Here is an 11,078-nt window from a genome sequence, read left to right as displayed (position 1 = left end):
GTTGGCATGAACAATGGAGAGCACAATGGGGCTCGAGATGTGCTTGTTACCTCAGGTGCTGTGTGATTGTGGACAAGGAGTGAAATGGACCAATTTGTGACCGCCCTTTCAATTTAAGACGTTCAAAACAGACGGAATTTGCATTCGTAATACCAGAGCATCGAAACTACTTGGAACTCTTGTGTATATGAACGTGTCCGCGCCTTTGTATTCTGGTACCTTCGCCACTACAAACCAACCAACCATCGTGTCCGTGCACATCAGAGTCGCAAAGAATGGAGAATAGCCAGGCTTGGTCGTGTGTGTAGCTGTAGCTCAGTTGGCAGATGGTTCGCTTAGCGTGTGAACGGTCTCGGGTTCAAGCCCCGGCTCCTCCATGTTTTGTGGTCAGTGCATGGTAAGTGATGGTCGCGGCGAACATAAACGCACGCAAGAAGTTGCAAAACCAGCGTCACAGACTGATATGATGTATACTGTCATAAGGAGAGCAAGATGTAAGTGTGGGGACCGGCTGTTATCGTGGTGTTATCGAGTGCAGATCTCTCTTAGGTATCACGGCTTAACGTCATTGAAGTCTAGAGGTGGACAACACGTTCGTCTTACTCAGAGCGGTGTCTGAACTCTATTTTCGACGTTATGCGTGCCACTTTCATTGTGGCCAACTACGATTCGATACAGAATGCACGAAACCTGAAAGACACCCTCACTGATACATAGAGAGTAGTGTTTGTCTGCGGAATAATGGGAGTGCAAGGGTCTGTGACGTTGACATGACTGTATGTAGCACTACTAGTTATCGGGGGAGTGGGCGTAGCTCAGATGGTAGAGCGCTCGCTTAGTGTGCGAGAGGTACTGGGATCGATACCCAGCGCCTCCAGAATTTTTAACACACCTACATGCGCACCTTGCCATGCAAGTGGAATAATTCCCAACCGGCAGATACAAGCGAACGATTAGCATCCACAATTGCGCCGATTTCACGTAAATCCCACTGCACGTTCCCATTCTTTGCGTGCAGTCGGCTGCTACTGGTGTTGCTGGTTGTGACTGCTGATAACAGATGCCGTAGCAATCAATTCATGGAGTGAGTTGTATGTTTTGCGATAGTCTGTCTCTGACAAGGAAGCACAGGTGATATAGGTGCGAACACAGGAAGCTTGCAGCCCCTCGCTGCCTGCAGACACAGAGCAGCCACACTAGAAGAGCGGCCTAAGCCGTAGGCGAAATGTGCTCATTCGCTTTGGCGCGACGTCGAACTATAAATAAGGCTGTCACTAGCGTGAGCGTCGTGTAAAGTCGGAAAAGTCATCTGCATGGGTGATTGCCAAGTTTGGGGAGCGTTTCGTAGTACGATCAGTGCAATGGGGACACGGAAACTTGTTGTGTCCCAGTGTTTTGCAGTTGGACGACAAGAGTTTTACACAGTAGCAAAGAGCGAGGCACTGAGTTGGCATGAACAATGGAGAGCACAATGGGGCTCGAGATGTGCTTGTTACCTCAGGTGCTGTGTGATTGTGGACAAGGAGTGAAATGGACCAATTTGTGACCGCCCTTTCAATTTAAGACGTTCAAAACAGACGGAATTTGCATTCGTAATACCAGAGCATCGAAACTACTTGGAACTCTTGTGTATATGAACGTGTCCGCGCCTTTGTATTCTGGTACCTTCGCCACTACAAACCAACCAACCATCGTGTCCGTGCACATCAGAGTCGCAAAGAATGGAGAATAGCCAGGCTTGGTCGTGTGTGTAGCTGTAGCTCAGTTGGCAGATCGTTCGCTTAGCGTGTGAACGGTCTCGGGTTCAAGCCCCGGCTCCTCCATGTTTTGTGGTCAGTGCATGGTAAGTGTTGGTCGCGGCGAACATAAACGCACGCAAGAAGTTGCAAAACCAGCGTCACAGACTGATATGATGTATACTGTCATAAGGAGAGCAAGATGTAAGTGTGGGGACCGGCTGTTATCGTGGTGTTATCGAGTGCAGATCTCTCTTAGGTATCACGGCTTAACGTCATTGAAGTCTAGAGGTGGACAACACGTTCGTCTTACTCAGAGCGGTGTCTGAACTCTATTTTCGACGTTATGCGTGCCACTTTCATTGTGGCCAACTACGATTCGATACAGAATGCACGAAACCTGAAAGACACCCTCACTGATACATAGAGAGTAGTGTTTGCGGAATAATGGGAGTGCAAGGGTCTGTGACGTCGACATGACTGTATGTAGCACTACTAGTTATCGGGGGGGGTGGGCGTAGCTCAGATGGTAGAGCACTCGCTTAGTGTGCGAGAGGTACTGGGATCGATACCCAGCGCCTCCAGAATTTTTAACACACCTACATGCGCACCTTGCCATGCAAGTGGAATAATTCCCAACCGGCAGATACAAGCGAACGATTAGCATCCACAATTGCGCCGATTTCACGTAAATCCCACTGCACGTTCCCATTCTTTGCGTGCAGTCGGCTGCTACTGGTGTTGCTGGTTGTGACTGCTGATAACAGATGCCGTAGCAATCAATTCATGGAGTGAGTTGTATGTTTTGCGATAGTCTGTCTCTGACAAGGAACCACAGGTGATATAGGTGCGAACACAGGAAGCTTGCAGCCCCTCGCTGCCTGCAAACACAGAGCAGCCACACTAGAAAAGCGGCCTAAGCCGTAGGCGAAATGTGCTCATTCGCTTTGGCACGACGTCGAACTATAAATAAGGCTGTCACTAGCGTGAGCGTTGCGTGAGCGTCGTGTAAAGTCGGAAAAGTCATCTGCATGGGTGATTGCCAAGTTTGGGGAGCGTTTCGTAGTACGATCAGTGCAATGGGGACACGGAAACTTGTTGTGTCCCAGTGTTTTGCAGTTGGACGACAAGAGTTTTACACAGTAGCAAAGAGCGAGGCACTGAGTTGGCATGAACAATGGAGAGCACAATGGGGCTCGAGATGTGCTTGTTACCTCAGGTGCTGTGTGATTGTGGACAAGGAGTGAAATGGACCAATTTGTGACCGCCCTTTCAATTTAAGACGTTCAAAACAGACGGAATTTGCATTCGTAATACCAGAGCATCGAAACTACTTGGAACTCTTGTGTATATGAACGTGTCCGCGCCTTTGTATTCTGGTACCTTCGCCACTACAAACCAACCAACCATCGTGTCCGTGCACATCAGAGTCGCAAAGAATGGAGAATAGCCAGGCTTGGTCGTGTGTGTAGCTGTAGCTCAGTTGGCAGATCGTTCGCTTAGCGTGTGAACGGTCTCGGGTTCAAGCCCCGGCTCCTCCATGTTTTGTGGTCAGTGCATGGTAAGTGTTGGTCGCGGCGAACATAAACGCACGCAAGAAGTTGCAAAACCAGCGTCACAGACTGATATGATGTATACTGTCATAAGGAGAGCAAGATGTAAGTGTGGGGACCGGCTGTTATCGTGGTGTTATCGAGTGCAGATCTCTCTTAGGTATCACGGCTTAACGTCATTGAAGTCTAGAGGTGGACAACACGTTCGTCTTACTCAGAGCGGTGTCTGAACTCTATTTTCGACGTTATGCGTGCCACTTTCATTGTGGCCAACTACGATTCGATACAGAATGCACGAAACCTGAAAGACACCCTCACTGATACATAGAGAGTAGTGTTTGTCTGCGGAATAATGGGAGTGCAAGGGTCTGTGACGTTGACATGACTGTATGTAGCACTACTAGTTATCGGGGGGGTGGGCGTAGCTCAGATGGTAGAGCGCTCGCTTAGTGTGCGAGAGGTACTGGGATCGATACCCAGCGCCTCCAGAATTTTTAACACACCTACATGCGCACCTTGCCATGCAAGTGGAATAATTCCCAACCGGCAGAGGTGAGTAGGCAGATACAAGCGAACGATTAGCATCCACAATTGCGCCGATTTCACGTAAATCCCACTGCACGTTCCCATTCTTTGCGGGCAGTCGGCTGCTACTGGTGTTGCTGGTTGTGACTGCTGATAACAGATGCCGTAGCAATCAATTCATGGAGTGAGTTGTATGTTTTGCGATAGTCTGTCTCTGACAAGGAAGCACAGGTGATATAGGTGCGAACACAGGAAGCTTGCAGCCCCTCGCTGCCTGCAGACACAGAGCAGCCACACTAGAAGAGCGGCCTAAGCCGTAGGCGAAATGTGCTCATTCGCTTTGGCGCGACGTCGAACTATAAATAAGGCTGTCACTAGCGTGAGCGTCGTGTAAAGTCGGAAAAGTCATCTGCATGGGTGATTGCCAAGTTTGGGGAGCGTTTCGTAGTACGATCAGTGCAATGGGGACACGGAAACTTGTTGTGTCCCAGTGTTTTGCAGTTGGACGACAAGAGTTTTACACAGTAGCAAAGAGCGAGGCACTGAGTTGGCATGAACAATGGAGAGCACAATGGGGCTCGAGATGTGCTTGTTACCTCAGGTGCTGTGTGATTGTGGACAAGGAGTGAAATGGACCAATTTGTGACCGCCCTTTCAATTTAAGACGTTCAAAACAGACGGAATTTGCATTCGTAATACCAGAGCATCGAAACTACTTGGAACTCTTGTGTATATGAACGTGTCCGCGCCTTTGTATTCTGGTACCTTCGCCACTACAAACCAACCAACCATCGTGTCCGTGCACATCAGAGTCGCAAAGAATGGAGAATAGCCAGGCTTGGTCGTGTGTGTAGCTGTAGCTCAGTTGGCAGATCGTTCGCTTAGCGTGTGAACGGTCTCGGGTTCAAGCCCCGGCTCCTCCATGTTTTGTGGTCAGTGCATGGTAAGTGTTGGTCGCGGCGAACATAAACGCACGCAAGAAGTTGCAAAACCAGCGTCACAGACTGATATGATGTATACTGTCATAAGGAGAGCAAGATGTAAGTGTGGGGACCGGCTGTTATCGTGGTGTTATCGAGTGCAGATCTCTCTTAGGTATCACGGCTTAACGTCATTGAAGTCTAGAGGTGGACAACACGTTCGTCTTACTCAGAGCGGTGTCTGAACTCTATTTTCGACGTTATGCGTGCCACTTTCATTGTGGCCAACTACGATTCGATACAGAATGCACGAAACCTGAAAGACACCCTCACTGATACATAGAGAGTAGTGTTTGCGGAATAATGGGAGTGCAAGGGTCTGTGACGTCGACATGACTGTATGTAGCACTACTAGTTATCGGGGGGGTGGGCGTAGCTCAGATGGTAGAGCGCTCGCTTAGTGTGCGAGAGGTACTGGGATCGATACTCAGCGCCTCCAGAATTTTTAACACACCTACATGCGCACCTTGCCATGCAAGTGGAATAATTCCCAACCGGCAGATACAAGCGAACGATTAGCATCCACAATTGCGCCGATTTCACGTAAATCCCACTGCACGTTCCCATTCTTTGCGTGCAGTCGGCTGCTACTGGTGTTGCTGGTTGTGACTGCTGATAACAGATGCCGTAGCAATCAATTCATGGAGTGAGTTGTATGTTTTGCGATAGTCTGTCTCTGACAAGGAAGCACAGGTGATATAGGTGCGAACACAGGAAGCTTGCAGCCCCTCGCTGCCTGCAGACACAGAGCAGCCACACTAGAAGAGCGGCCTAAGCCGTAGGCGAAATGTGCTCATTCGCTTTGGCGCGACGTCGAACTATAAATAAGGCTGTCACTAGCGTGAGCGTCGTGTAAAGTCGGAAAAGTCATCTGCATGGGTGATTGCCAAGTTTGGGGAGCGTTTCGTAGTACGATCAGTGCAATGGGGACACGGAAACTTGTTGTGTCCCAGTGTTTTGCAGTTGGACGACAAGAGTTTTACACAGTAGCAAAGAGCGAGGCACTGAGTTGGCATGAACAATGGAGAGCACAATGGGGCTCGAGATGTGCTTGTTACCTCAAATGCTGTGTGATTGTGGACAAGGAGTGAAATGGACCAATTTTTGACCGCCCTTTCAATTTAAGACGTTCAAAACAGACGGAATTTGCATTCGTAATACCAGAGCATCGAAACTACTTGGAACTCTTGTGTATATGAACGTGTCCGCGCCTTTGTATTCTGGTACCTTCGCCACTACAAACCAACCAACCATCGTGTCCGTGCACATCAGAGTCGCAAAGAATGGAGAATAGCCAGGCTTGGTCGTGTGTGTAGCTGTAGCTCAGTTGGCAGATCGTTCGCTTAGCGTGTGAACGGTCTCGGGTTCAAGCCCCGGCTCCTCCATGTTTTGTGGTCAGTGCATGGTAAGTGTTGGTCGCGGCGAACATAAACGCACGCAAGAAGTTGCAAAACCAGCGTCACAGACTGATATGATGTATACTGTCATAAGGAGAGCAAGATGTAAGTGTGGGGACCGGCTGTTATCGTGGTGTTATCGAGTGCAGATCTCTCTTAGGTATCACGGCTTAACGTCATTGAAGTCTAGAGGTGGACAACACGTTCGTCTTACTCAGAGCGGTGTCTGAACTCTATTTTCGACGTTATGCGTGCCACTTTCATTGTGGCCAACTACGATTCGATACAGAATGCACGAAACCTGAAAGACACCCTCACTGATACATAGAGAGTAGTGTTTGCGGAATAATGGGAGTGCAAGGGTCTGTGACGTCGACATGACTGTATGTAGCACTACTAGTTATCGGGGGGGTGGGCGTAGCTCAGATGGTAGAGCGCTCGCTTAGTGTGCGAGAGGTACTGGGATCGATACCCAGCGCCTCCAGAATTTTTAACACACCTACATGCGCACCTTGCCATGCAAGTGGAATAATTCCCAACCGGCAGATACAAGCGAACGATTAGCATCCACAATTGCGCCGATTTCACGTAAATCCCACTGCACGTTCCCATTCTTTGCGTGCAGTCGGCTGCTACTGGTGTTGCTGGTTGTGACTGCTGATAACAGATGCCGTAGCAATCAATTCATGGAGTGAGTTGTATGTTTTGCGATAGTCTGTCTCTGACAAGGAACCACAGGTGATATAGGTGCGAACACAGGAAGCTTGCAGCCCCTCGCTGCCTGCAGACACAGAGCAGCCACACTAGAAAAGCGGCCTAAGCCGTAGGCGAAATGTGCTCATTCGCTTTGGCACGACGTCAAACTATAAATAAGGCTGTCACTAGCGTGAGCGTTGCGTGAGCGTCGTGTAAAGTCGGAAAAGTCATCTGCATGGGTGATTGCCAAGTTTGGGGAGCGTTTCGTAGTACGATCAGTGCAATGGGGACACGGAAACTTGTTGTGTCCCAGTGTTTTGCAGTTGGACGACAAGAGTTTTACACAGTAGCAAAGAGCGAGGCACTGAGTTGGCATGAACAATGGAGAGCACAATGGGGCTCGAGATGTGCTTGTTACCTCAGGTGCTGTGTGATTGTGGACAAGGAGTGAAATGGACCAATTTGTGACCGCCCTTTCAATTTAAGACGTTCAAAACAGACGGAATTTGCATTCGTAATACCAGAGCATCGAAACTACTTGGAACTCTTGTGTATATGAACGTGTCCGCGCCTTTGTATTCTGGTACCTTCGCCACTACAAACCAACCAACCATCGTGTCCGTGCACATCAGAGTCGCAAAGAATGGAGAATAGCCAGGCTTGGTCGTGTGTGTAGCTGTAGCTCAGTTGGCACATCGTTCGCTTAGCGTGTGAACGGTCTCGGGTTCAAGCCCCGGCTCCTCCATGTTTTGTGGTCAGTGCATGGTAAGTGATGGTCGCGGCGAACATAAACGCACGCAAGAAGTTGCAAAACCAGCGTCACAGACTGATATAATGTATACTGTCATAAGGAGAGCAAGATGTAAGTGTGGGGACCGGCTGTTATCGTGGTGTTATCGAGTGCAGATCTCTCTTAGGTATCACGGCTTAACGTCATTGAAGTCTAGAGGTGGACAACACGTTCGTCTTACTCAGAGCGGTGTCTGAACTCTATTTTCGACGTTATGCGTGCCACTTTCATTGTGGCCAACTACGATTCGATACAGAATGCACGAAACCTGAAAGACACCCTCACTGATACATAGAGAGTAGTGTTTGTCTGCGGAATAATGGGAGTGCAAGGGTCTGTGACGTTGACATGACTGTATGTAGCACTACTAGTTATCGGGGGGGTGGGCGTAGCTCAGATGGTAGAGCGCTCGCTTAGTGTGCGAGAGGTACTGGGATCGATTCCCAGCGCCTCCAGAATTTTTAACACACCTACATGCGCACCTTGCCATGCAAGTGGAATAATTCCCAACCGGCAGATACAAGCGAACGATTAGCATCCACAATTGCGCCGATTTCACGTAAATCCCACTGCACGTTCCCATTCTTTGCGTGCAGTCGGCTGCTACTGGTGTTGCTGGTTGTGACTGCTGATAACAGATGCCGTAGCAATCAATTCATGGAGTGAGTTGTATGTTTTGCGATAGTCTGTCTCTGACAAGGAACCACAGGTGATATAGGTGCGAACACAGGAAGCTTGCAGCCCCTCGCTGCCTGCAGACACAGAGCAGCCACACTAGAAAAGCGGCCTAAGCCGTAGGCGAAATGTGCTCATTCGCTTTGGCACGACGTCAAACTATAAATAAGGCTGTCACTAGCGTGAGCGTTGCGTGAGCGTCGTGTAAAGTCGGAAAAGTCATCTGCATGGGTGATTGCCAAGTTTGGGGAGCGTTTCGTAGTACGATCAGTGCAATGGGGACACGGAAACTTGTTGTGTCCCAGTGTTTTGCAGTTGGACGACAAGAGTTTTACACAGTAGCAAAGAGCGAGGCACTGAGTTGGCATGAACAATGGAGAGCACAATGGGGCTCGAGATGTGCTTGTTACCTCAGGTGCTGTGTGATTGTGGACAAGGAGTGAAATGGACCAATTTGTGACCGCCCTTTCAATTTAAGACGTTCAAAACAGACGGAATTTGCATTCGTAATACCAGAGCATCGAAACTACTTGGAACTCTTGTGTATATGAACGTGTCCGCGCCTTTGTATTCTGGTACCTTCGCCACTACAAACCAACCAACCATCGTGTCCGTGCACATCAGAGTCGCAAAGAATGGAGAATAGCCAGGCTTGGTCGTGTGTGTAGCTGTAGCTCAGTTGGCAGATCGTTCGCTTAGCGTGTGAACGGTCTCGGGTTCAAGCCCCGGCTCCTCCATGTTTTGTGGTCAGTGCATGGTAAGTGTTGGTCGCGGCGAACATAAACGCACGCAAGAAGTTGCAAAACCAGCGTCACAGACTGATATGATGTATACTGTCATAAGGAGAGCAAGATGTAAGTGTGGGGACCGGCTGTTATCGTGGTGTTATCGAGTGCAGATCTCTCTTAGGTATCATGGCTTAACGTCATTGAAGTCTAGAGGTGGACAACACGTTCGTCTTACTCAGAGCGGTGTCTGAACTCTATTTTCGACGTTATGCGTGCCACTTTCATTGTGGCCAACTACGATTCGATACAGAATGCACGAAACCTGAAAGACACCCTCACTGATACATAGAGAGTAGTGTTTGTCTGCGGAATAATGGGAGTGCAAGGGTCTGTGACGTTGACATGACTGTATGTAGCACTACTAGTTATCGGGGGGGTGGGCGTAGCTCACATGGTAGAGCGCTCGCTTAGTGTGCGAGAGGTACTGGGATCGATACCCAGCGCCTCCAGAATTTTTAACACACCTACATGCGCACCTTGCCATGCAAGTGGAATAATTCCCAACCGGCAGAGGTGTGTACGCAGATACAAGCGAACGATTAGCATCCACAATTGCGCCGATTTCACGTAAATCCCACTGCACGTTCCCATTCTTTGCGTGCAGTCGGCTGCTACTGGTGTTGCTGGTTGTGACTGCTGATAACAGATGCCGTAGCAATCAATTCATGGAGTGAGTTGTATGTTTTGCGATAGTCTGTCTCTGACAAGGAACCACAGGTGATATAGGTGCGAACACAGGAAGCTTGCAGCCCCTCGCTGCCTGCAGACACAGAGCAGCCACACTAGAAAAGCGGCCTAAGCCGTAGGCGAAATGTGCTCATTCGCTTTGGCACGACGTCAAACTATAAATAAGGCTGTCACTAGCGTGAGCGTCGTGTAAAGTCGGAAAAGTCATCTGCATGGGTGATTGCCAAGTTTGGGGAGCGTTTCGAAGTACGATCAGTGCAATGGGGACACGGAAACTTGTTGTGTCCCAGTGTTTTGCAGTTGGACGACAAGAGTTTTACACAGTAGCAAAGAGCGAGGCACTGAGTTGGCATGAACAATGGAGAGCACAATGGGGCTCGAGATGTGCTTGTTACCTCAGGTGCTGTGTGATTGTGGACAAGGAGTGAAATGGACCAATTTGTGACCGCCCTTTCAATTTAAGACGTTCAAAACAGACGGAATTTGCATTCGTAATACCAGAGCATCGAAACTACTTGGAACTCTTGTGTATATGAACGTGTCCGCGCCTTTGTATTCTGGTACCTTCGCCACTACAAACCAACCAACCATCGTGTCCGTGCACATCAGAGTCGCAAAGAATGGAGAATAGCCAGGCTTGGTCGTGTGTGTAGCTGTAGCTCAGTTGGCAGATCGTTCGCTTAGCGTGTGAACGGTCTCGGGTTCAAGCCCCGGCTCCTCCATGTTTTGTGGTCAGTGCATGGTAAGTGATGGTCGCGGCGAACATAAACGCACGCAAGAAGTTGCAAAACCAGCGTCACAGACTGATATGATGTATACTGTCATAAGGAGAGCAAGATGTAAGTGTGGGGACCGGCTGTTATCGTGGTGTTATCGAGTGCAGATCTCTCTTAGGTATCACGGCTTAACGTCATTGAAGTCTAGAGGTGGACAACACGTTCGTCTTACTCAGAGCGGTGTCTGAACTCTATTTTCGACGTTATGCGTGCCACTTTCATTGTGGCCAACTACGATTCGATACAGAATGCACGAAACCTGAAAGACACCCTCACTGATACATAGAGAGTAGTGTTTGTCTGCGGAATAATGGGAGTGCAAGGGTCTGTGACGTTGACATGACTGTATGTAGCACTACTAGTTATCGGGGGAGTGGGCGTAGCTCAGATGGTAGAGCGCTCGCTTAGTGTGCGAGAGGTACTGGGATCGATACCCAGCGCCTCCAGAATTTTTAACACACCTACATGCGCACCT

At 49.2% G+C, this 11,078-nt stretch overlaps 3 non-coding genes across 3 annotated transcripts; all 3 read left to right on the top strand.

The window, feature by feature from the left end:
- The first annotated feature begins 801 nt into the window (after nt 1-801).
- Nucleotides 802-877, top strand: Trnat-agu (transfer RNA threonine (anticodon AGU)). Its single transcript has one exon. It is a non-coding gene; the product is annotated as a tRNA-Thr (tRNA).
- Nucleotides 878-8,058: 7,181 nt separating this feature from the next.
- Nucleotides 8,059-8,132, top strand: Trnat-agu (transfer RNA threonine (anticodon AGU)). Its single transcript has one exon. It is a non-coding gene; the product is annotated as a tRNA-Thr (tRNA).
- Nucleotides 8,133-10,973: 2,841 nt separating this feature from the next.
- Nucleotides 10,974-11,049, top strand: Trnat-agu (transfer RNA threonine (anticodon AGU)). The gene has a single exon. It is a non-coding gene; the product is annotated as a tRNA-Thr (tRNA).
- The last annotated feature ends 29 nt before the right edge of the window (nt 11,050-11,078 follow it).

This window comes from Schistocerca gregaria, chromosome 11 (assembly GCF_023897955.1).
Source record: "Schistocerca gregaria isolate iqSchGreg1 chromosome 11, iqSchGreg1.2, whole genome shotgun sequence".
In the NCBI taxonomy this organism is placed as follows: domain Eukaryota; kingdom Metazoa; phylum Arthropoda; class Insecta; order Orthoptera; family Acrididae; genus Schistocerca; species Schistocerca gregaria.
This window is presented reverse-complemented; position numbering and strand designations above follow the sequence as displayed.